The sequence below is a fragment of the Lepidochelys kempii genome, chromosome 8, assembly GCF_965140265.1.
Source record: "Lepidochelys kempii isolate rLepKem1 chromosome 8, rLepKem1.hap2, whole genome shotgun sequence".
Taxonomy (NCBI): domain Eukaryota; kingdom Metazoa; phylum Chordata; order Testudines; family Cheloniidae; genus Lepidochelys; species Lepidochelys kempii.
In genome coordinates, this window is record NC_133263.1 from 107,109,672 (window position 1) to 107,136,976 (window position 27,305).

At 42.6% G+C, this 27,305-nt stretch overlaps 1 protein-coding gene and 1 non-coding gene across 4 annotated transcripts in view; both read right to left on the minus strand.

Annotated features, from left to right (window-relative positions):
- ST3GAL3 (ST3 beta-galactoside alpha-2,3-sialyltransferase 3) overlaps positions 1-27,305 on the minus strand; it is a 389,973-nt gene that overhangs the window by 308,947 nt on the left and 53,721 nt on the right. The gene's annotated exons all lie outside the window — the stretch shown is intronic.
- Positions 13,652-13,757, minus strand: LOC140916681 (U6 spliceosomal RNA). Its single transcript, XR_012160595.1, has one exon. It is a non-coding gene; the product is annotated as a U6 spliceosomal RNA (small nuclear RNA).

Here is a 27,305-nt window from a genome sequence, read left to right on the forward strand (position 1 = left end):
AGATAACTAGACAACTCTGGCATCATTCAAGTTCCAAAAGCCTGCTAACACGCAAAAAGGCTGCAGGACATACTAGACAGCCCAGTGAGAGATCTGGAAGAACCAGTGAGCATCTGGAACAATTCAGCCATACCCTGTCTACTTAAATGCTGGACGTGAAACTGTACAACCACATAGCAAAGCCAGAGGACGGGACAGAAGCATGGATGGTGACACTTGAAAGAAAAACGTGTAACAGTCAATTACACAGCTCCAAAAACCAACACAGAGACAGGACTACAAAAATCCACCCTGCTCATTTCTCCATCAGTAGTGAGTGCACCATATTAGCAGCTTGTAGCAACAGTGCCCCCTAATGTCGCAAGTGAGACTAGTCAGACAAAAGGAAATTCACAAAGGTATCTTCTCCAAGATCTTGCTCTCCTTTTTATGTGCCGTGTCCAAGCTAAAACTTCATGAGGGTTGGAAAAGTCACTCTTGAGGAGGTAAATCCTCAGATACAATGGTGATGCACTTTACGCAAAAACCAAGATTACCAACACTGAAAAAAGTTAGTAACAAAATATTCTCAATTTGTTATCTGTGCATTTGACTGTAAGTAAGAGTCCAGTCCCACAATTGGATCCACACAAATTAACTCTTCTGGCTGAATGGATTCAAGTGCAGGATCAGGACCTTAGTCAGTTTCTTTTTCTGCTGTTGAAAAGACCTTTATAGCCATCAGGGGAACAGAAAAACTCATTTTGTATTACATACATTTTTACAAACACAAACACTTTAAAAGACTATTTAAAGGGACTTCATTAGAAAAGATGAATACACACAATGCCTCAAAATACTCATTAGAAAGTTGTGGGACTGCCACACTAGCTCTTTGGAAAAAGTTCAGAAATGCAAGATGATGGACTTCAAGGTCCAACAAGATTCAATATTATGTGGAACTGTCACCCTGCCATGACCCTCTCCATGGCACACTGTGTGGGATGAAGAAGATAGGGCAGATGTACAGTGAATGAAGAGATTCAGCAAAGGGACAGAATGTGCGTGAACAGACAACGCAGTGAATGTAAAGTTTCTCTACTTTTGGAAGTAGCTTGTCAGCTACCATGGATTGGCACTCAGGACAAATAAATATAGAACTTGATGTATTGTGGGTGCAGACCCCACCTGCCTGCCACATCTTAGACTTTTTAATTTCAAAGTACAGCCTGATTTTCAGAGGTGCTGAGCACCCACAGCTTTCCTTTAGGTTCACTGAAGTTGTGGGTGTTCAACCACTGGGGGAGAGAGGGGAACCCAACCTACTCTCCACAACTATGCACAACATCCCTCAGCAGAGAAAAAGCAGAAATGATCTTTGGGTACATGTTCACAAGGGAAAATATCCTCAGCAAGGTCACTATACTTCTTGGATTTGAGAGGAATGCACTATTAACAGCCTCTTGCTTGGGAAATAGCTTGCAAATATAATTTTACAGCAACTCTGGTGAAGAGTTGATCTGTGTCCAACATTCCCATTTCCTCCATACATGCAATCACAACCCAGCTGTGCCCAACACTAACAGCCGGTGGCAATAATGGAATATGTTCAAATGAAACGAAAGGTTCCCATGCCAATCCAGTTTTTCCATTGGTGCAAAAATGAAAGTACCTAATAAGGATTAGTGAAATGTATCTCAAATGACAATTGCCATTTGCATTCTCTCCCTCCCATCCACCATCCCTGCATGGTTCTTGCCATCTGATTGCATAAGAGGATGCAATAGCTCTCTTCTTCCAAACAGTTCCACTAGTTTGAGCTCTCTAGAGAATCATGGCTCAGAGGTTCAGGGTCTACAAGTCCCACAAGACCCACTCTGCTCCTTTCTGCAGTGTCTTCAGGACTGCTGTGAGTCCTTGGATTTGGTCACCCTCCTCAGGGGAGGCAAGGTCCCTCCTGCCTGCACTCTCTCCAATGTATTCTTCCGTTTCTGGTGATTAAATGGCAAAGACACAGCTATGCCAATGTAGATTCCCAGTGTAGACCAGGTGAGAATCTTTGCATTTGTTAAGTTCTTGCTACAGAATGAATGCTCAAAACCACAAATAAGACTACACTGAAAAGGTAGGTTGAAAATATAACATGATGTTCACAAAAAAACAAAGCGAATGTAAATTGACCCAGATTTCCTCCATTCTGCCATAATGACATCCTATGCCAGTCATTAACAGACTGTGTTGCAAGATTAGGGCACAAACTCATGTGGAGGAGGACAGACCATCTCAATAAGTATGCAGTGTTGTTGTAGCCGTGTCGTTCCCAGGATATCAGAGAGAGAGAAGGTGGGTAATATCTTTTATTGGACCAACTTCTGTTGTGAGAGACATGATTTCGAGAGTACAAAGAGCTCTTCCTCAGGTCTGGGAAACTAACTCAGATTGTCACTGCTAAATTCCTTGCCGAAGTTGGTCCAATAAAATCTATTACCTCACCCACTTTGGCTCAATAAGTGGCACCTAATGGCTCATTAGCAGCAGCATTAAATTGAGCTTGTTTTAGCTCTTCCATCCAGCAAACAGACCCAAGGCATGTGCACAGTTCGAACTTGGCTTATGCCCTGAAGCAGGAAGGTTTACATCCCTTCCAGAGCTCTTCATTTTTAAATTCTTACTATAATAATTCTTGATGTTCTCCCCTCCTTTTTTTGAAACTTGCTAAACTCTTGAACTCAATCATCTATTTTGGCAGAGAATTCCACAGGCTAATTGTGCATTATGTGAACTAGTATTTCTTATCAGTTTTATATTTGTGGCCTTTTAGTTTCATCTAGTCTTTTTACCAAAAGCTTCTGAAAAGTCTAAACTACATTCCCCAGCGTCCTTTAAGTTTTCCAAAGAACCTTAAAAGTTTGAAGTATCTGTGCTGATTTATAATCATCCGATGTTCATCTAAGCACTTTGTAATAGACTTTCCTACCCACCCCCGAACGCAGTCACCCTTGCTTCTTTTTAAAAATGGCTAGGAAGTTAGCAGTCATCCAGGGCAGAAGGTGTTTTTATAATGATACATTAACATAGTAGTTGGCACTATAGTTCAACATTTTTAAAAAGGGCAGTTATCAATCGTTCACTGTCAAACATGAGTCAGCAGTGTGCCCTTGTTGCCAAGAAGGCCAATGGCATTTTGGGATGTATAAGTAGGGGCATAGCGAGCAGATTGAGGGACGTGATCATTCCCCTCTAGTCGACATTGGTGAGGCCTCATCTGGAGTACTGTGTCCAGTTTTGGGCCCCACACTACAACAAGGATGTGGAAAAATGGGAGAGAGTCCAGCAGAGGGCAACAAAAATGATTAGGGGTCGGAACACAGGACTTATGAGGAGAGGCTGAGGGAACTGGGATTGTTTAGTCTACGGAAGAGAAGAATGAGGGGGGATTTGATAGCTGCTTTCAACTACCTGAGAGGTGGTTCCAAAGAGGATGGATCTAGACTATTCTCAGTGGTAGTGGATGACAGGACAAGGAGTAATGGTCTCAAGTTGCAGTGGGGGAGATTTAGGTTGGATATCAGGAAAAACTTTTTCACTAGGAGGGTAGGAAAAAAACACTGGAATGTGTTACCTAGGGAGGTGCTAGAATCTCCTTCCTTAGAAGTTTTTTAAGGTCAGGCTTGACAAAGCCCTGGCTGGGATGATTTAACTGGGAATTGGTCCTGCTTTGAGCAGGGGGTTGGACTAGATGACCTCCTGAGGTCCCTTCCAACCCTGATATTCTATGATTCTATGAAACAGGGAGGGTCCCCCAAGGGTCAGTCCTGGGTCTGGTACTATTCAATATTTTAATTAATAACTTGGATTTGGGAGTGGATAATATGCTATAAAGTTTACTGATGACATCAAAATAGGAGGGATTGCAAGCTCTTTGAAGGACAGGATTAGAATTAAAAATTATCTTGACAAAATTGAAGAATTGGTCTGAATTCAACAAGACGAAATTCAATAAAGACAAGAGCAAAGTACTACACTTATGAAGGAAACTTCAAACGCACAACTCTACAATGGGGAGTAACTGGCTAGGTGATAGTACTCCAGAAAAGGTTCTTGGGATCACACACCGAATGAGAGTCAACCAAATCATGCAGCTGCGAAAAAAGCTATCATCATTCTGGAGTATATTAACAGGAGTGTTGTACGCAAGACACAGGAGGTAACTGTCCCAGTCTACTCGGCACCAGTGTGGCCTCCGCTAGAATAAAGTGTCCAGTTCTGGACACTACACTTTAGGAAAGATGCAGACAAACTGGAGAGTCCAGAAGAGAGCAAAAAAAGTGATAAAAGGTTTAGCAAATCTGACCTATGAGGAAAGGTTAAAAAACTGGGCATCTTACTCTTCAGAAAAGATGACTGAGAGGGGACCTGATAACAGTCTTCAAATATGTTAAAGATCTGTTATACAGATCATAGTGATCAGTTATTCTCCATGTTCACTGAAGGTAGGACAAGGAGTAATAGAGCTAATCTGCAGCAAGGAAGATTAAGGTTAGATATTAGGAAAAGCTTTCTAACTATAAGGGTAGTTAAACTCTGGAATAGGCTTCCAAGGAAAGTTGTTTTATACCCATCATTAGATGTTTTAAGAACAGGTTGAACAAACACCTGTCAGGGATGGTCTAGGATTACCTGGTCCTGCCTCAGCGCAGGAGGCTGGACTTGACTCCGAGCGCCCTTTCAGCCCTACATTTCTATAATTCTCTGATTCTTTGGTCTTTAGTTGCTTTCAGTACCCTTGTATGAATTCTGCCTGGGTCTGGAGATACAGAGTAATTTAAGGTTTCAGAGTAACAGCCGTGTTAGTCTGTATTCACAAAAAGAAAAGGAGTACTTGTGGCACCTTAGAGACTAACCAATTTATTTGAGCATGAGCTTTCGTGAGCTACAGCTCACTTCATCGGATGCATACCGTGGAAACTGCAGTTTATTTATTTCACACTTTGTATAATTTAGAAAAAAAGTGTCAATGGCATCCAGAGCTTGGAATGGACTTTTTAATAGGATGTTGGGCAAGTCACCAAAATATTTTCAGAGGTGGCCACTAGCTAGACCATCCTCATTTTCTGGGTTCCCAAATACAAACCTGTAGGATATGATCTTCAAAAGTGCTGAGTGCACCAATCACGCCAATCAAAGTCAATGGGATTTGTGACTGCTCAGTGGCTTTTGGGGGGGAGGGAGGGGAGAGGAGGGAATCAGATCCCAGACGTCTCAAGTGGGGCACCTAATCATTAAGTCAACCAAAATTAGCAGACAATTTTGCAAATTTTGGCCTTAAACCTTCTGTGCCTGCAGTTCTCTATGTAAACCAGAGTAAACCCAGGGATTTCAGTGGACGAGAAGCTGGTATGAGCCAACAGTGTGTCCTTGTTGCCAAGAAGGCTAACGGCATATTGGGCTGCATTAGTAGGGGCATTGCCAGCAGATCGAGGGAAGTGATTATTCCCCTCTATTCAGCAGTGGTGAGGCCACATCTGGAGTACTGCATTCAGTTTTGGGTTCCCCATACAGAAAGGATGTGGACAAATTGGAGAGAGTCCAGCAGAGGGCAATGAAAATTATTAGGGGGCTGGGCACATGACTTACGAGGAGAGGCTGAGGGAACTGGGTTTATTTAGTCTGCAGAAGAGAAGAGTGAGGGGGGATTTGATCGCAGCCTTCAACTACCTGAAAGGGGGTTCTAAAGAGGTTGGAGCAGGGCTGTTCTCAGTGGTGGCAGATGACAGAACGAGGAGTAATGGTCTCAAGTTGCAGTGGGGGAGGTCTAAGTTGGATATTAGGAAACACTATTTCACTAGGAGGGTGGTGAAGCACTGGAATGGGTTCCCTAAGGAGGAGGTGGAATCTCCATCCTTAAGAGGTTTTTAAGGCCCTGCTCGACAAAGCCCTGGCTGGGATGATTTAGTTGGGGTTAGTCCTACTTTGAGCAGGGGGTTGGACTAGATGACCTCCTGAGGTCTCTTTGAACCCTAATCTTCTATGATATTTTCCCACCTCACTAGATGTTGTGAAGATAATTTTATTAATGTTTCTAGGACTAGAGTGATGAATGCAATTAAAAAGCCCAGGAGGAAATTTTAAAAATTCCTAATTCAATGCAAGCTTTGTGTGCTGTGAAGTAAATGAGGCATGGGGACACATACTGACTTATGAAGATAAAGCAAAATATTAAACAGCTGCCTCGTGCACTAAACCCCATCCATCCCCTGCACTGATCGAGACCAGGATCCTGTAGAATTTAAACATTGTATAGACTTTGTACTAGTCCTCAACTCACTGGTGAATTCAACCCCCTGCAAGGAGAGCAACCTTGTCAAAAGTCCCTGACATGAATTCCTGAGATATCATATTTAAGGCTACAATTTTGTCATGGAGGTCGCAGAAGTCATGGAATCCATAACTTCCAAAGACCTCTGTGACTTCAGCCCCGGTGGCTAGAAGCTGCAGGGTCCCACCACTTCCCACAGCAGCAGTGAGCTGTGAGGTACCCCCCACCCCGCCTGAGGCAGCGGGCCCCCAAGCTCCGAACAGCCATGGGCAGCGGGGGTACCCCGCAACTCCCCAGAGGCTGCGGCAGGACGGGGTAACCCCCGCAGCTGAGCCCCCATGAGTTGTGGGGGCCCCGGAGTGCCCTGCCACCCCACAGCTGCCCAACCCCTTCTCATTTTATCATGGATATTTTTAATGAAGGTCACAGACAGGTCATGGGCAACAAAGAAAAATTCACAGAAACTGGGACCTGTCCTGGACTTTTACTAAAAATATCCATGACAAAATCTTACCATTAATCATACTAAATGAATCACTGAGGAAAAGTAACATGATAAAATTTTGTACTCTTAGGAATGACAGGAAATGATCTGCAGAGAACGTAAATGACGTTTCGGCAAAAATGTTTTGGCAAAAATATATATATTTTACATGTACCCAAAGAGCAGCACATACTTTTTAAGGATTCATAGCTTTGGAACTGTAATGAAAAAAAGAGACGTATGCTATGCTCTTTTATATATATATATATATATATATATATATATATATATATATATAATATGGCAGAGCTTTGATCAATATGCAACAAAGTATCTAACAATCACATTTAATGTTGCACTGCCGCAGGATGAAAGAATAACGATACTCAAGTATCAGAGGAACAGCCGTGTTAGTCTGTATTCGCAAAAAGAAAAGGAGTACTTGTGGCACCTTAGAGACTAACCAATTTATTTGAGCATGAGCTTTCGTGAGCTACAGCTCACTTCATCAGATGTTTCCACGGTAAACATCTGATGAAGTGAGCTGTAGCTCACGAAAGCTCATGCTCAAATAAATTGGTTAGTCTCTAAGGTGCCACAAGTACTCCTTTTCTTTTTGCGGATACTCAAGTAGGATCAAGCACAGGAGCAGAAAAACAGATCTATTGCCCTCCAGTGGTATGTTGCAATCATTGCAAACACTTCACGAAGCCACTTTGTATTACTACTTTTCAAACTCCAGAATCTAAGTCGGATTTTTTCCACCACTATAGGCCCAGCAGTTTTACACTGGCTTCGTAGAAATACAAATCTCTAAACAAAAAAATAGTCAGACAGAGGACAAAGTCACCAAGCCAAAGAGGGAAAATAAAAGTCCTCAAACAGAAATGCAAGTAGTGTTATATATGTGTTTTACAAAACACATGCCATTTTCAAAATCATTGTTTATATAAAGATAAGAAACTGAAACAGGAAGGAAAGAAAACAGCACAGTACTGAAAGTAGTAATAGTTCTCAGGATATCGTAAAAGGCAGAATCTAGAGTTCCTAAGGAGGTACATGGCTGTCAGCAAACAACACTTTCCTCATAAATATCAACAGCTCTTCACATCCCACTGCCAGTGTAGCCACTGATTTCACATCACAAGCAACAAAGTTGACAGCTGAGCAAAGATTCATATTGTTTTTGTCTAGCTCTGTTAGCTAAGCTACTGAAAGATTTAACGTTAGCAAGCCTCAAACTGTCCCAGGTTCCACTCAGTTCCATCACATACTTGAAGATTTTTTCTAATGAATCTTTTAAGAAAACTTTAACAGGGATTAGTTTAGCCCCTTGGAGGGAACAAAGGGTGAAGAAAGGTAGCTATGGGGACAACTCCCTCCTTGAAAAGGTACAACAACAATTAAAGTGGTACGATGTAAAAGAACGAACTATACTTGAAAACACTACACAAAAAAACAGTAATTAATCCATCAGAGACTGGAGTTTTTAGCCTTCTAGACAGGTTTCAAACTCACAGATAGTCAATGAAAGTGGCTCTTAAAGTTATTGAAACTGAAATTTTTATCAACGTCAGGTTCCTTATTACCAGCTATATTCACTGCAAGCATTGTTCCCTGACTGGTGCATTATCTCCTCAGGTAGCCTGGATTTTTGCATGCTTACAACCATTGCTTCCTGTTGTTCCTCTCATAGAAGATGTGTTGGTAAGCCATCATCCTCACTCATAGCTGTGGTGCAACTCTCATAAGCAATACTTTCTGCTAAGTGCTAACAGGAAATTTTTGCCTCCATAGGGCTGTATGAGAAGACAAGAGGAGTAACAAATAAATACAAATAGCAGCAGCTTGGGTTTCTCTAGCACCTTCCATCCAAAGATTTCAACTCATTCCTCTGAAGCACCGCCATGTGAGACGAGTGGCACAGCATACGGTAGAGGAGTTTAGTTAATCAAGGAGCAAGACAATATTTTTTCTATTTTTTAAAACAAGGATGTTGCACAAAGCTATTTTGAAAAATTAGAGGAGTTAAGCGCTCAAGTTAGGAAACATCAACTTACCTCCTCCTCTTTCTGTGTGTGTTTTAATAGACAGTCTTTAATTGCATGAAAACATACTATTTCTCAAATACTGCAACACACATAGTATATATTTGTTACGCCTGGGGGAATTCTGCACCACTGCATGTGCACAGAATTCATGTCCCCCACACATTTCTTTGGTTCCCCACAGGGAAATGACCTTCTGGCAGGGAAGCGAAGGGAAGCTGCAAGAGCAGTCACACGCCACTCCCTAGCTGCGCAGGTACATGGTTTCAGGCACCCAGAATAGCTGACAGAGAGGTAAATCACTGCAGGGTTGGGGACACCCCAGCCAGCGGCTCCTACCCTGAGTCAGGATCAGCTGCTAGTCCCAGCTGGGCTGGAGGCAGGGGAGGATGGAATTTCCTCTTCCCCTCCAAGGAGTGGCTAGGCTGTGTCAGACCCACCCCCAGAAACCTTCCCCTGCTGCAGGAAGTTCAGCATCCTCCCCAGCTTCCTGCCCCCATCACTCCTCCCCAGCTTCCTGCCCCCATTACTCCGGGGAGGGGTGACTGTATGGGGAGCTGCTCCCCCATCCACCCAACACCCGTGCATCTGGACCTCCCATTCACAGACACCCCCACCAAGCCTCATCCCATACAGCCAGAACCCCCTAGCCCTCCATTCCCAAACCCCACCCCACTGAACCTCAACCTCTGCCTCTGGATCCCCCTCCCTGCAGCAAGACTACCCCCTACTGAGCTCCCTGCACTCAAACCCCCACCCTGACAAGCCCCACCCCTGCACTTTCTTGAGCCCCCACATCCACACTACTGACCCCCCAACTAGCTGCACCCAGACCCCCAACCCACCAAGCCCCACTCCCCCAGCACCCCCTGCTGATATCCCCACATCCAGACCCCTCTGCGGAGCCCCAACTACTTTCACCTGGAAGCCCCTAAAGAGTCCTATCGCCCCTGCAGCTGGAACCCCCCCACCCCCTCCCCACAAGCCTCTGTGCATCCAGACCCCCCCACACCTAGACCCCCCACTGAGCTGTCTGCACCCAGACTGTCCCACACTGAATCCTCTCAGCTCACACTTGGATCCTGCCTGGTTAAGCCTGCCTGCCCCGCATCTGGCGCAGAGGGGCAAGGTCCCAGGGTGTTTCTGGGACAGGCCCAGGCCTTGTGCTGTGTCAGGATCAGGCGCAGCCTCACCACTGAGTCTGTGTCCCGGGGGTGGGGAGGCTGCAGGGTGATCTCCCACCTTCGTACAACCAGTGGCCTGTGCTCTCCACTGCCGTGCTGGAGCCTCTGCATGTATTTATTAACAAATAAAGCTTGCAGAATTTTAAAATATTGTGTACAGAATTTTTAACTTTTTGGCGCAGAATGCCCTCAGAAGTTATTTGTCACACAACTTTGTATGGATCATCTCACACGTAAATGACATTTGTCTGACGTACATGGTAAACTATAGAAGTTTGGGCCTAAAGCTCTACAAAAAGTTTATTATATTGTATTAGAAAAATGTGCTCATGTGATTAGAGACTACTTTGAATGCATGTACACAAAGCAGACAAAGCTAAAACAGTATGTGCAAATCTAACTTGAACATTTTCCAACTTTTGAATTCTTATCTATGTAACATGCTGTTATTTTTAACGAACAATATACAAGTCAGTTAGCATAGCAATGATGATCTTAACATTCTCACTATCTGACTAGTATTTAAATATGCGATCTTAATGTTCTATTAACTTAGGTTTTTATGTTTAATAGTCTATTGTACATCTACAAAAACATCAAACTAGAACATGTGGATATCAAAAATTTAACAATAAATCATATTTGCAAGTGATACTGGCCTTTTTAATATCCCAAATAAGACTTCACTAATCAGTAATGGACATATAGCAGTGCTAGACATACAAACAATATATTGCTGTTTTCATTGCAATGTAAGTAGAGCGCTACTTATGGTCCACTTGGGATGTCAAGTGTTGAGACTGCGTGGGAAGAACTTTACAAGGCAGAAGAGTCATGACAACTAAATTCATAGTAATTAGTCTTGTAATTATAGCCAGAGCACTAGCAACAGCTATAGTTAAGGTTGCGCGAGTATTTCAATGATAACTTCATTTTCACTCATCTTTCATGTGATAATTCTATAGGCTTAGTCTGTGCCTGAAAGTGTTTTTTTTAACAAAGGTTTTAATAAACACAGTTCAACGTTTCTGAGGATAGAAGATGAAAATACACTATCCCATTATAAAAAAAAAAAATCTTGCAATTTTTTTTTAAAAAGCTCGACAGCTAAAACAGCCAGAAACTACAAAAGGTTAAAAAAAATCCCAATTTCCAAACAGTACTTGGGGTATTTTTTTAAATTGTTTTTTAAGCAACCTATACCAAAGTTCTTACTCCTTGTCTAATAGCTGTGGTATTCTACATCACACCACCGTCAGCCATTTAGATTGTTACCAACTTTTAGAATACTGTGTATATGTTATTTTGAAATATTGTTATCCTTGCATTTGCAACAAAGGTTATTAGAAGACCTCTGCCCCCAGAAAGCAATTTGGACATGCTGTTGGTTCTCTGAACAATGCAGATGTAGAGTTATTGATTATTGGGAATACAGCATAATCTAGCCAGCAAGTCACTAGATCTAGGAGTACTATGTGACCTTGGGCAAGTCACTTCAACTCCCCTATGGCTCTGCTTCCCCACCCTTTGTCTTGTTTGTTTAGACTGCAAACTCTCAGAGCAGAGACGGTTTCTCAATGCATTAGCACAGTGCCTACCATTATGGGACCACAAACTTGACTGGGGTCTCTAGTCATTCCTATAATAATATTTATACAGAACTATGAGGTGCTTTTAAACATAAATTCATTTCTGGTGTTGGGTATAAACAGCTTCTGGAAGCAGTTTCACAAGGTTAAATAGATATTTAATAGGAAATGTCCCTTTAAAGTTAGTCTTTAAACATTTTCTAAGAAACCCCTCTAGAGCTTTACTGGTTTTAGTGTTAGCACATTTTCACTTTGTGTGAGTTCATTAAAGGAACTCATCACATGTATCCCACTCACTACAGTTGGAAAACAGATCTCTTAAGCTTTTCTGCAGGTCTCTGAATTGCCTCTCCTTAGCTCCAGAGGTAAGAGTGTGATGAGCTTTCCTTTCAACAGCTGATTTTTCAAAGTGCTCCAAAATCCGTAAGAATACTCAGATTGTCTTGAAAAGTGATGTGATCAGTGGAGTCTGGGGTAGTATTAGTGGTACAAATTCGGGTCACAGGATCAAGCGGTTTCTGAGACATGGCACCTGTGAGAAAGGGAAAGTAAAATGTTCCTGTTCTCATAACATTCACATGTGGCCAAACTGTTCACAGAGTTTAAAGCCAGCAGGGACAATGAGATGATCTAATCTGACTTCCTGCATAACACAGGCCTTTAAATTTCACCTACAACAGGAACTGGATTAGAGTTCAGATTGCAAGTTTGGGATCATTTTGAAAGGAGATTCTGAGGTAGGGAACAAGCCCATGCACCACAAAAGCTACTTTTAATATAATCCAATTCATATAACTTTTTTGGTGAAGAGGCAGAAAAAAAATAAGAGACTCCCAAGAGCTCCCCAGCTGCTCAACAATACAAAGGACTGGTTGAGAAATATTACAAAAGTCATGACACCAGAAAAGCTTTAGTACCACTGCTTACAGACAATTTGCATTCTCATGACCTACTGCTTCTTCAGGAATTCCTTTGCGAGACACACACTGGGCTCACATTCAAGTGGTGACTGAGGGCTAGTCTACACCTGAAACACCACAGAGGCACAGCTGCAGTGCCCCAGCTGTGCGGCTTTTGCGCTTCAGTGTAGCCACTCAGTACAGAGATAGGAGGGGTTCTCCCATCACTGTAGTTAATCCACCTCCCCAACAGGTGGTAGCTAGATCAACAGAAGGAAAAAGTCTTCCATCTCCTTAGCGCTGTCTACACCACGGGTTAGGTCAGCACAGCTACACCTCTGATGGGTGTGGATTTTTCACACTCCTAAAAGACATAGCTATGCCAATATAAGTTTTCAGTGTACAGCGGCCCTTAGAGCAGTGGTTCCCAAACTTGTTCCGCCACTTGTGCGGGGAAAGCCCCTGGTGGACTGGGCCGGTTTGTTTACCTGCCGCGTCCGCAGGTTCGGCCAATCGTGGCTCCCAGTGGCCGCGGTTCGCTGCTCCAGGCCAATGGGAGCTGCTGGAAGCGGCGCGGGCCAAGGGATGTACTGGCCACCGCTTCCAGCAGTTCCCATTGGCCTGGAGCAGCGAACCGCAGCCACTGGGAGCAGTGATCGGCTGAACCTGCAGACACGTCAGGTAAACAAACTGGCCCGACCCGCCAGGGGCTTTCCCTGCACAAGCGCGGAACAAGTTTGGGAACCACTGCCTTAGAGGAACAAGCACTGCTCCTTTAACTCAAGGATCATGACTCAAAGCATCTCCTGTGCCCCTTAGTGCTTTCAATCTGCTTCTGGTTGGTGCCTGGAGCCATCATGGTGCTTCTTCTGAAAGTGTAAGTAGTGTCTGTAATTTTGAAGTACTTCAGCACCCCACAAATGTATCCCCACTGTCATCTATGCAAGTTCCACCCAGGACAGTCTGATGAGTAGTACTGCATGTAGGATATGCTGACTGCTCTGGTGACGTGAGGCTAGGCTGCTATAGGATGGACCTAGAGATCACAAAGAAAAGAAAACAGAGAGATTGGCACAAGACTCCCAGGCAGGATGAATCTCTTCTCTGCAGAGCAGCATTAAACATAATGACGACTTTTGCAACTAGAAACAGGCATGGAAACGCATCACAAATTTGCATCTCATCCTTGCACAGGGGCCATGCTAATCTACTCTGTATCATTCCAATGTCAGTACATGTGCTGTGGAAGGAAGACCAGGCATTCTGGTCTGTACATGTACCAGACACACAATGGCAAGAGTAGGGAGGGAGATAAGAACACCACTGTGATGACGGGTTGGACGCCCCGTCCAGGATGCCACCTGATGTACTGGGATTTCACTGACACTCTCCTGCCAGCCTGGATTCCCTCTCCCTGTTTTGCTGAATTAGGCTCTCCAGCCTCTTGCAGCACGCACACACACACACACACACACACACACACAGGGCCACACCCAGCTGCAGACACAGACTGAAGTCAGCTCTGTGAGAGAGGACTCACCCAGCACTCATGTATAAGCCCTTTTTGGAGAATAAACCAAATATAATACTGTCTTGTGCTGCAGAGAAATCTGTACAACGTAAGCTCATAAATTTGCCCCCTCCCTCAATGTGAAGAGAGAGATGCATGACTTCTTGCCCCCTCCCCATTAGAAATTACATAAACTGGGTTTAATAATAAACAAAACAGATCTTATTAACTATAAAAGGCAGATTTTAAGTGATTAAAGAAATAGTAATCTGCTTTATTCTGTTTGCTAAGCAAACAAAACAAAACATGCAAACTAAGCTTGATTCACTAAAGAAATTGGCTATGAATAGTAATTTCTCACCCTAAATATTGTCACAGGGAGATTACAGAGAGTCTTGAAAGGCAGCCGCACTGGCCTGCAACTTGAGACTTTAGGTATTATTACTCACAAGCCAGGCGTCCTTCCAGTTTGGGATTAATTTCTCTCCCCCCAGTTCAGTTCTTGCTTCCAGGTGTTTTTCAGTGTTTCTTTGGGTGGGGAGGCAGAGGAGAACCACAATGATGTCACTCCCCTGCCTTATACAGCTCTTGCGTATGGTGGGAACCCTTTGTCTTCCAGTGGAAAAACACTGGCATTTGGGGGGAGGGAGGGGGGTTGGGAGTACAATGTAACTCAGACCCATGTCTCTGCAGGGCTGTGGTAGCCATTACTTGTAGGCTGTCTGGAGCATCCACTGGACAACTAAGCCCTTTCACAGTCCATTGTCTTTGGTAATGGGCCATCAGCCCTGTCTGGCTTTTCACTGTTGTACCTGAAGGGCTAGTTGTGGGCGACACCCAAAGTAGCACATTTGAAATACAGATATATGGTCAATATTTCTAACTTCAGATACAGAAATGATACAGGCATACAAATTGGATAATCACATTCAGTAAATCATAACCTTTCTAATGATACCTTACATGAGCCACCTTGCATAAAGTACATCTCAGTTTTGTCATATCCATATCATAAGCATATTTTCATAAAGAATATGGAGTGTAATGTCACAACCGCTTGAGATGAATGGAACAGTTCACACCTCTCAGAGCTGTATTCATCTAAAAGGGTGTTCTCATTCCATTGAAAATGACCCGCTTCACCCTTCAGCACAGGAGGCTTGCAGGAGTGTCCCTTCCCCCATAAATGGAATAGAGACTTCGGAGAGCCTGTTGCTAACTCAAGCTAGTGAGTAGCAACGATGTACACACAGGAAGTGCCTCAATCACCCCCTCACTATCATCAATTCCTCAAAAAGACAAGGGAAATTCACTGCCAAAAAACAGTGTCAATACAGAGTTAATGAAGCCTATCACTGCCTTGCACCTTGCAGAACACGAGGCTGGCTAACCTTACAAGCTCTGAAAACCAGGCAATAGACAGTTATGGTACTCACCTAACCTGCCCTCTCCAAGCAATGTCCCAACCCATCAGTCAGAGATCACAGGACTGTGCTCTTCCCAAACATGTAGAAGACAGTGGGGAAAATGCACAAGAGTGGGGAATGAGGGGAAAAGAAACTCTTAGATTTTGGCCAACATTAGGTTAGACTTAAACAGTAGCTAGCTAAGCCTGACTTATACTCAACCATTTACCTACTCCTCACAAATCCCTGAAGAGTTGCCAGATATTGATAAATGTTCATCCCTGGCCTCAGAATTCCCTCTAGGACACCATGTTTGGCTGCCCCTGACTGAGCCTTGTTCTGCTCTGTGATATAGGCCAACAGTTGGCTAGAATTCCCCAGTACAATGGTGAGGCAGAGAGGCTTCAGTGAATGGCAATGCAGCTATAGAGTTCTAGTGGACATGGAGGATATGCAAGAGTGTTAGACTGAGATAAGCAATCATATTCCCCCATTTTCTTGACATACCTAGGGCAATGTCAACGGTATCTGTCTGAGCAAACCTGAAACTACTCAGGTTTATTATTTTTTAAAATTATTTCATACATTCTTAGCTTTGAGAGACAAAAGGAGACATTGGGTATGTCTGAACTGCAATAAAAAAACACCCTGGCTCTGATTCTCAGAGCCTGGGTCAGCTGACTCAGGCTTATACTCCAAGGCTGTGTAATTTCACCATAGATGTTTGACCACGGGCTGAAGGCCAAGCTCAGAGATCCTCCCCCATCATGGGGTCTCAGAGCTTGGGCTCCAGCCTGAGGCCAAACATCTACACTGCTATTTTATAGCCCCGAAGCTCGAGCTGACCCAGGCCAGCCGCAGCCTTTTATTGCAATGTACTCTCACAGTTAAAAATTTAGGCATTTCCAGTCAAAATTTGTCTAGTTTCAACTTCCAGCCATGGGATCACATTATACCTTCTCTGCTAAACTGAAGTATCCATTATTAAATATTTGTGCCCCATGTAGGTATTTATTGATTGTGATCAAGTCACCCTTTAACATTCTCTGCTAAACTAAACAGATTGAGCTCCTTGAATCTAAGCCACATTTTCTAATTTTTTAATCATTTTGTGGCTCTTTTCTGAACCCTCTCCAACTCATCAACATCGTTCTTGAATTGTAGTCATCAGACCTGGACATAGTATTCCAGCAGCATTCACATCACTGCCAAATTCTGAGGTAAAATAACCTCTCTACTCCTACTTGAGAGTCCCCTGTGTATGCATCTCCACTTATAATTAACATTTTGAGACCTATCAGTCAGATTTTAATCCATTTAATGTGTGCCATGATAATTATAGATCTTTCTAGGTTTTTTTTTTTTTTTTTTAAATCAAAAAGTTGTGTGGTAGCAAGTCAAACACCTTACAGACATCTAAGTAGATTACATCAACATTACCCCGTTTCTCCATCAAACTTGTAATCTCATCAAATAAAGATATTAAATTAGTCCGATAGGACCTATCGTTCATAAACCCATGATCCGCATCAATTACATTACCCTCTTTTAATTCTTTATTACTTGAGTCCCATATCAGTCAATATCCCAATATTTATTATCTTTCCCAGGATCCATGTCAGACCAAAGGCCTATAATTTACTCAGATCATCCTGTTTACCCTTTTTAAATATTAGCCCAACATTAGCTTTCTTCCAGTCTTCTGGAACTTCCCTGGTGCTCCAAGACTTATTGAAAATCAACATTAGTGGTCCAGGAAGCTCCTCAGCCATTTCTTTTAAAACTTTTCAATGCAAGTTATCTTGACCTACTGATTTAAATACATCTAATTTTGGTAGTTGTTGTTTAATATCCTCCTGAGATACCAGAGGACTAGAAAGAGTGTTATCATATGATAGGACTACATCCTCAGTCTTTTCCCAAACACAAAACAAATATTTAGGGAACAATTCTACCTTTTCTGCATAATTATTGATAACTCTACCATTTCCATCTAGTAATGGACCAATACCATTGTTAGGATACTTTCTATTTCCCATATATATTTTTAATTCCTTCTTATTGTCCTTCTCTCTATTAGCCATAGATTTCTCCTTGTGTTCCTTTGCTTCCGTTATGATTTTCTACAATTCCTAGCGTCTGATTTATATTCATTACTATCAAGATCACCTTTCTCCCATGTGTGTGAGTGCATGTGAGCATGTGCACACACAGTTTTAGCTGCCTTCAATTCCTTTCTAAATCAAGTAACTTTTTAACCAATTGACCATCTTCCTCAGTTGTGGGGGTTTTGGGGGGCATCTACTGAAGAGTATTTGAGGAAACAGATGCCAGTACATGTAATACTTCTGTCACTTAATATAGAACATATACAGCAAACAGTAACACAAGATGTACAGTTATACCAGACCTACACGCAAATCGGGTACATTGCAAAGCTTTCAGCCATTTAAAGAGGGTGGGATACAGTATGTACATCTTGAAACATGCACAAAATCAGTTTACTTAAAATGTTCGTTTTTAAAAAGATTAAGATAGATTTTAATGCAAGAATGCAAAGTTGGCAGAAATGCAATTTTTATGTTGGAGGAGGGGAAAAAAAATCAGTAGATAGTGTAAGATAAAGGTTTTTTTAATTCCCTTTTCAACAGCTTAGCATTATCTGAGATAATCTCAAAAGGATGTGGATTTCTAGGGAAATGAAGCAGAACCAGAACCTGCAACCACTGAAGCAGAACCAGAACCTGCAACCAGAAGTTGAGCCAGTTTCAACAGTTTGCTTAAAAATCTCACTTCTGTCCCCATGAAAAACGATGTCAGAATGTTTAAAATTGTCTTATAACAAAGTCTATTTCCCTTATTTTCATCCCTTTGACTGTTCTTGCAGAAACAGCACTGGAAAAGGTACTCACAGGAACATGAAGCAAAGCGTAAGAATTCACTTGTTGATTTCAATATGAAGCCAACATCAGTAGATATCTCTAAGGGATGGTTTCAAAAGCCAGCTACAAGTTTTTGGAGTCCAACACCACAGTATTACTGTTTTGACTATTTAAGTTTTGACAAGAGTATCAAAAGCACAGATAGGGTTTTTTTTATACTTGATATATTGATAGAAATATTACACAACTGAAAGAAAATAAAATGGAGAAATAACTTGAAGGATCATACTGTCCTTCTTCCAAGAATGTTGTAATAACTCAAGAGAGCAAACCAACTCAAAAATTCTGACCCAAGAGGTTGTGCTGGAATGAACCCCTGGATTCACACCCAACAAGCTACTGTAATAATCTTTGCACAGAAAATGCCTTGTAAAGTATCATTTAAAAACTAATCATGATGTTGTTGCTGGTCAACAATATCATGATGAAATGCATGTAGCAACATTACACGTAGAGGTATGAACATAAGCGGAAATCATGAGTAATGTGTTTACACCAGACAAGTCTGAGGAATGGGTAAATCTGTTTCTCAAAAGACAAAGGACAAGTTGATGCCTCTAGCTTGGGGCCATCAAAGCTGATGGGCCATCACCTATCAAGTAGCCATTCTTTGGTAAGGAAGGGGGACAGGAACAAACAGATTCTGCATCTTAGCAAACAATGGCATGAAACCTCTTTCCCACAAGACTCCAAGCCTCTTTTCTCTGAGTTGGAAAATGCAGGGGTCTCCCTCTAGAAAATGCACTTCAAAAGGTGACAACTATAAAAGTGAGGGAAAAAAAACACTCCAAGTTCTCTCTCCTTATCCAGCTCTCTCTTTCATCTCAGAGGACAAAAGAAGCCAGTCATTGGACCTTGAAAGCAGATCTTGACCTGAAACTGGGTCAGCAATGCTACTGGAAATATGCGGTAAGAATTTCACCTTGAACCAAGGCTAGTTTGTTCAGGAATAGCATTTTAACTTTACTTTTCTTGTAACCATTTCTGACTTTAATGTCTTAGTACTTGTATTCACTTAAAACCTCTCTCTTTGTAGTTAAATAAACTTGTTTTATCCTCTAATCAAAACTAATCCAATGTAGTAAACTGTGGCAGTAACTCCATTTAAAGTGGCAAACTGTTGTATCTTGATCTCCTCAGATGGGCAACGGATCTAATATGTCTGCACTGTCCCGTGATAAACATATGTTTTGGGGGTGGAAATCCAGGACTAGGAGTGTGTTAGGGTCACCCTGCAAGTGATAACCAAAGCCAGTGGAAGCCAGAGCATGACGGATGTGTACTGAGAGGCTGCTGGGGTCAGAGCTGCTGGACCACGGCTGTAGCTATACACAGACACTCAGACCAGGTCTACACTACAAACTTACATCGGTATAACAATACCGCTCAGGAGCATGAAAAATCCACACCCCTGAGCAACGCAGTTACACCAACCTAACCCCCACTGTATACAGCACTACATAGACAGTGTAGACAGCTTCTCCTGTCAACATAGCTACCATCTCTAGCAGAAGTGGATTCACTATGCTGATGGTAGAAGGTCTCCCATCAGCGTAGTAGTGTCTTCACTGAAGTTTGACGGCGTTTTAAGTGTAGACACGCCTTCAGGGTGTGACCCGCATGCTGGCAAGTAGCTTTCTTAAATTTGTCAACCAACAACGATGTTTACATATTTGACCTACTTTTCTACCAGTTTTCTTTCCTTAGCCCTTTTCCTGAAAGAGGGCCCTGGAGTGTGCAACAAAACGCTTTCAACAGAAGAGCCACCTGTTGGCACTGCCAAAGGAGTAGCACCAACATCCACTGCAAAGGCAGCTGTCAATCTAGAGCCAAAGAGCCAGCGGCAGGGACCAGAGAGACGCCTCTCTCCCCGGTCAACATAGTATCTTGATCACCAGAATATGTTTTGTCACCATCTGAATAGCCAGGAGATAATGCCTCGATAAAACAGTCAGTAGTCTGCCAGAGAGATGCTTCTAGCAAGCTCCACACCAGTTGATAAGTTTTAACTTCATGTAAAGGTCTTATAAACCTCATTCTTGGCCATTACCTAACATTTAATTTTTTTCTCCATTACTCTACATCTACATTATTTTTTCTCATGCTTTTAAAAAATGGCAAAATTAGTACTTCATTGTCCCTGGCTTACCATTGCATGAGAGACCAGTTACTTGGATCAGCTGGCAGAAATCTACTTGCATTGAGGTTAGTCACTGGAACAATATAACATTGTCCCTCAATTTGAACTGTGCTCTGAATTCAGAAGTAAGAGCATGTGTCAAGCATTCCATGAAAGTTTTAAGTATCAGCCTGAAGGAGTGAGCCTTTCCCAATTACAGATTGCAAAGGAACAATCTCTAGGTAAGACAAATAAAGTTAAGACAAATTCTGATGATAAACAAGTATATTTTGGTTGAGCTCCCCTTGGGAAAACTAAGGGGTCCATTTGTTGCCATATGCAACGCTCATTAGGGTGAATGTCAGCTTTGCACAGACTTGTTGAAATTCACCCAGGAACATAGGTTGCCACACAAAGTCCCCGAGTGCAGCAGAACTGTCATGGTTACACTACATGTGAATGGGTAACTGTTCAGTGAACGCACAGAGGACACTACCTCCTGCATGTGACAGAACTGGGTTCCACACTAGCTATGCCTAGGCCACTACAGAAAGGGGCTTAAGGAATGGGCCAAGGAATGGAAAAAGTCCATGGTTACATGTATCCAGTGGACATGGCAAGGAATGTTACCAGACCAGTGTGCAGGAATCACAGGGTCTGGTACAGCAACTGCAAAGAAGGTATGTATCTGTTCTGGCCACAGGTTGGGATGTTTATTCTGTACCCCAACTCAACCCACACTGTGCCTCAGTTTCCCCATTTTCAAGGTGGGAATAATGATATCGGCCTTCCTCTCTAAAACACCAATATTTATAAATGAAAAACACTAAATATTGGCTTTTTGGTTTGTGTTTTACCAAAACTAGGACTAATGGAAATGTTTTTGTGACTGTTTTTGTCTGATTTCTAGTGACAACAATTCCCTGTTATGGATTTAAACCTCCCCTCGTAGTGTTTGCAAAGCTTTTTGTGGGAAGGAGGACATATGGTTTATCTAGGGGCTTGATCCTGTAAAGTATTACTCATGTAGTCGTTACTCATGAGAGTGGCCTCATGGAAAGAAGTGGGAGAACTTCACGTCAAGTGAAATTTTGCCTGAGTCCATGTGTTTGTAAAGTGCTATGTAAATTTACAGAGCTGTGTGTGTTTCACTGTAATAACTGAGACATTGGAACATTTTATCTGTGTATGAGAATCTGAAGGTGAACTTGACTGTGCTACTTTAACTGTCCAAGCTGATCCAGTGTAAAAATATAAACAACATGAAGGTTGAATAGTTTATAGAACTTTTTAAAGTGCTTTGTATTGTTAATACAAGAGGATGGTAGTAAGGGGAATGTGAGTGTTTTTTAAAAATTATTTTGAGCCTTCGTGTCCTGATTTAAAAAGAAACATTTACTTTGATTTCTAAATTGCGGTATTATATTTTATATTCATATGGGACCTTTACAGATGAAACCCAGTCTGAACACTGAATATTTCAAGCATTTTGCATAAGAGGAAAAGATTCTTCCTCACCAAAATTCCCCTTCTCTTTCCAAACTACTGCATAGTGCTCTCTGTGCTGTTGGCCTAGCTGGCTGCTGACTTTCCTCCTCAGAGGTGGCTGCATTTCAGTGGTGCATTTATATGTATAGTTTGCTAAGCATGTACTGATCCTTGTGGAAGGAGGCTTGTAGGAATGAACAGATAGGTATTGCAGATGTCACCTGAAGACAGACCATCCCTAAGATGGTACTAGCAGTAGGACATTGTGAGCTCTTAGTGGGATAAGGGCTGCCATGAAAGCATGGAGGGGATGGCACACATCCACATATTACCTCGATATTGGTGCTACCCATAACAAAATTCATTCTGCACCTGGATGGAAAAACTTAGAGGGGACACTGGTTGGCATTATGGAGGAGCGATAGTAATTTCCATGCTGACAGCTGAGCAACTTTGTGAGAGCACCTTGAAAAAAAATCAGCTCTAAAGTCTACATGCATAGGTCTCTTGAAAACTGCTATAAATCTCCCCACTGTATTTTCCACTTAATGCATCCGATGACGTGAGCTGTAGCTCACGAAAGCTTATGCTCAAATAAATTTGTTAGTCTTTAAGGTGCCACAAGTACTCCTTTTCTTTTTAAGGATACAGACTAACACAGCTGTTACTCTGAAACATGTAACAGTTAAGGGGCTGGAGTATATGTTGACAGTGCAAGTCTTTGGTCATTTGGTTAAGGAGCTCCCACGTTACAGCACCTCAAAATCACCTGCTTTTAATTCTCAAATATTTGGAACCATTTGTCCTTGGACTGCCCCTAAGCTCAAATACTAAACACTATCAAGAACCAGTTTAGAAAACAAAATATTTCAAGTTATTGCAGATTTATCTTTTGGAAGAGAAGGGTGAGTGCCAGTTTGAGGAATTTCAGCAGTCCACCAGTAATTTTCCAGTGCCAAACCCCATCCTGGGACAGGCTAGGGGCATTATTGTGCCCATGATATAAAGCCTAGTATGGTAGTTTGTCACTGGACTGATACGAGAGGGACTTGGTGCCATGGAAAAAATTACACAAGAAGAGGTGGATCAATTCTGTGCTGGGAGATGCTCACTGAATTCCCGCCAGGTTCACTAGGCATGACAGACTGAGTCTGTGAAGGCAAACAAGAACAGGCATGTTCAATACATGTAATATCTCTATAGGGTGTCCTCATTCAGCTGACAACACCCCATTGAGATAAATGGGCCATTTCACAAATATGCTACAGAAAGTATGTACAGAGTCCCTCCTCACCCCACCCCCAATTAGGCCCAACATAAATCAATATTGGACCTCATTCTGACAAACAAGGAAGAATTACTTGCTGACCTAAGCAATTACCTAGGCACCAGTGATCGCAATCAGGGTACATTTACTTTGTGCAAAGAGAACACAGCACTGACCAATAATATATATATTTGGAACTCTAAAAGAGCCAGTTTTCCAAGTTTAAAACAACTGTCAGCATAATTGAGAACATTAAATTTAAAGTGGGAAGTGTTAATGAAAACTGGGAACTGTTTAAGGACATCCTACCAGATACCTAAACAGCCATGATTCCACTGACATGAAAAAAAGTTACACTGGACAAGAAGCCATCCTGGTTAAAAGTTGACGTAAAAGCAGTAATAAAATAAATAAGAATGGAAGAGAGAGGAAGTAAATTGCAGTGAATATAAGTTACAAATTAAAAATGTAGTTGACTTAAGGGAAGCTAAAGGATTCCCTTAATGAAATATTAATGTCCAACAGGGTTAAAGATAGTCAGAAGAAATTTTTAACAATTATTAGGAACAAGAAAAACCCTGTGTCAGGTCCATTCCTAGATGCAGACTGTAAAATTGTAAATAGTGATGTAGAAGAGGCTGAAGTACTCAATAGATACTACTGGTCTATATTTGAAACAAACCAGAAGGATATGTCCATCCCATATGGTATTGCGGATGGAACAAAAAGTTTACCATATGTAACAAAGGAGGATATGACGCAAAATCTGCTAAACACTTTCAATTCCACAGGCCAGATTAAACACTTTCAATTCATAGAATCATAGAATATCAGGGTTGGAAGGGACCCCAGAAGGTCATCTAGTCCAACCCCCTGCTCAAAGCAGGACCAATTCCCAGTTAAATCATCCCAGCCAGGGCTTTGTCAAGCCTGACCTTAAAAACCTCTAAGGAAGGAGATTCTACCACCTCCCTAGGTAACACATTCCAGTGTTTCACCACCCTCTTAGTGAAAAAGTTTTTCCTAATATCCAATCTAAACCTCCCCCACTGCAACTTGAGACCATTACTCCTCGTTCTGTCATCTGCTACCATTGAGAACAGTCTAGAGCCATCCTCTTTGGAACCCCCTTTCAGGTAGTTGAAAGCAGCTATCAAATCCCCCCTCATTCTTCTCTTCTGCAGGCTAAACAATCCCAGCTCCCTCAGCCTCTCCTCATAACTCATGTGTTCCAGTCCCCTAATCATTTTTGTTGCCCTTCGCTGGACTCTCTCCAATTTATCCACATCCTTCTTGAAGTGTGGGGCCCAAAACTGGACACAGTACTCCAGATGAGGCCTCACCAATGTCAAATAGAGGCCAGATAACTTACACCCAAGAGTCTTCCAAGAACAAGCTGAGGAGCTCTCTGAATCAGGCTTGACAAAGCCCTGGCTGGGATGATTTAGTCGGGGATCAGTCCTGCTTTGTGCAGGGGGTTGGACTAGATGACCTCCTGAGGTCCCTTCCAACCCTGATATTCTATGATTCTATGAATCACTAAGGTTAATTTTTAACAAAAACCTTGGATATCTGGCAAAACTGCAAAGGACTGGAGGGCTGCCGACCCTTTAGTGTTAATATGCATTTAAAAAAATAAAAAAAGAGGGAGAGAGAGAGGGAGAGCGCACACAAAAGGGATGACCCAGGGAACTATAGACCAGTTAGCTTGACATCAATCCTGGGTAAGATAATGGAATGGTTAACTCAGGACTTTCAAAGTATTAGAGGCTAAAAATATAATTAATGCCAGTCAGAAGGCAGATTTTGCCCAATGATCCTGGGTGGTTGTTGGTTTGTTTGGTTCGTTGGAGGTCTGGCTGATAAAAGGCAACTATGCTGATACAGTATACTTGGATTTCTCCCAGGCATTTGACTTCGTTCCACATGACATTTTGATTTAAAAATTTGCATTATATGGAACTAACAGGGCTTACACATTAGATGGATTAAAACTGGCTCAGTTACAGATCTCAAAATATTGGTGCTAATTGGGAAAACATCAAGGAGCAGAACATATCTAGCAGGGTCTCTAGCAGGGATAAGTGCTTGGTCCAGCACTATTCAGTTGTGTTTTTTTAAAATTAACAATCTAGATAATTAAATGAAATCTGTGCTGGTAATATTTGCAGATGAGAAAGATTGGGGGGCATTAAATAACAAGGATAGATGGGTTACTGATAGAGTGATGCGATTCACCTTTGTAGACCATTACAATCCAACAAAACATGTTTTAACAAAATAATACATCTGGAAACAAAGAATGCAATCTGTATCTATCCAGATGGGAGACTGGCTGGCAAAGCTGTGACTCGGAGAAGGGATTTGAGGTGATTACCTACAATGACCCCTAACATGAGCACTCACTGCAATGCTGTGGCAAAAAGGGCTAATGTGATCCTTGGATGTATAAGAATGGGATATAAAGTAGAAGTAGGGAAGAAATCTTGCCTCTGTACTTCTTATTGATAAGATCAATGCTAGAGTACTGTGTCCAGTTCACTTGAAAAAGGATGCAAAAATATTAGCAAGATTTTGAAAGAGGATCCCAAAACATGATCCAGTGGATGAAAAACAAACCTTACACTGTGAGGCTTAAGGAACTAAACTTATCACAGAGAAGGTTCAGGGGTGACCTAATCTCTGTGTAGAGGTACTTACACATGGAAAAGGATATCTGATAGCGTGGGAGTTTTCAACCTTGCTGACAAAAGCATAACAGCTTCCAGCCATTGGATTTTGAAGCTAGACAAACTCAACCTTGAAACAAGATGCAATCTCTTAGCAGTAAACAAAATTCAACATTAGAACAGCTTACCAGGGAAGGTGGTAGTTTTGACACCGCTTGGAGTCATTAGAGGTAATTAGATATCTTTCTAAAAGCATACTTGAATTCAGCTTCTGGGATAAATTCGTGTGTGTGTAAGTGTATGTGTAAAAGAGACACAGAGAAGTTTAGGCTGGTTGGTCTTGATGGTGAATCACGCTGTTCATTCCCTTCCTTCACAGGCCATGGGGAGAACAGGAAACTATGCATTGCGCTGAACATATTCATAACACTTGTAGCTCTGCATTAAGACAATAACTGTGATCAAATCTCATGCTTCAGACAGATGCTACAGGGGTCAGGAAAGATATTCCCACCCACCCCCATGGACAATTGGCCTGATATATTCCCGCCTTTCTCTAAAGGATCAGAGATTAGCCAGACCTGGTAATGGGACATGGAATGGAATGGATTAGTGCTCTGAGTTGGTACTGAATGCATCCGATCAAGTGAGCTGTAACTCACGAAAGCTCATGCTCAAATAAATTTGTTAGTCTCTAAGGTGCCACAAGTCCTCCTTTTCTTTTTGAGTTGGTACAGATAATCCTATTTCTTAGATGCACCAGCCAGGCAGGCTCAGGGTCCAAGTGATCACCAGATTTTGTCGTGGGAAGGAATTCTACCCCACCCTCCCCAGATCAGACTGGCAGGGACCTCGGGAGGACTCTCACTATCACCTTCCTCTACAGCAGTGCTTTTCAAAGTATTGGGTCGCAGCATGTAAGGCACTGGGTTGCTTTGCTCAGCACCCAGGGACCCTAGTGGCTCTGGCCAGCACTGCCAACTGGGATGTTAAAAGTCCCGTTGACGGTGCTGCCCAGCTAAGGCAGGCTACTGCCCACTTGTTCCAACACTGCGCTGTGCCCTGGAAGCAGCCAGCAGCGGGTCCAACTTCTAGGCAGGGGGCCACGGGCCTCCGCACACTGCCCCCACCCCCCCCATTGGCCAATTCCTGGCCAATGGTAGCTGTGGGGAGGGCGGTGCCTGTGGGCAAAAGCAACGCAGAGCCGCTTGCGCGCCTCCACTTAAGAGCCGGACTTGCTGCTGGCAGCTTCCAGGGCGCAGCACAGTCCACGGTGCAAGGACACGCGGGAAGCCTGCCTCTGCACCCGGCTGCGCTGCTGACCGGGAGCTGCTGGAGGCAAGCCTGTGCCCCAACCCCCTGTCCCAGCCCTGAGCCCCCCCCCCAAACCTGGAACCCCTTC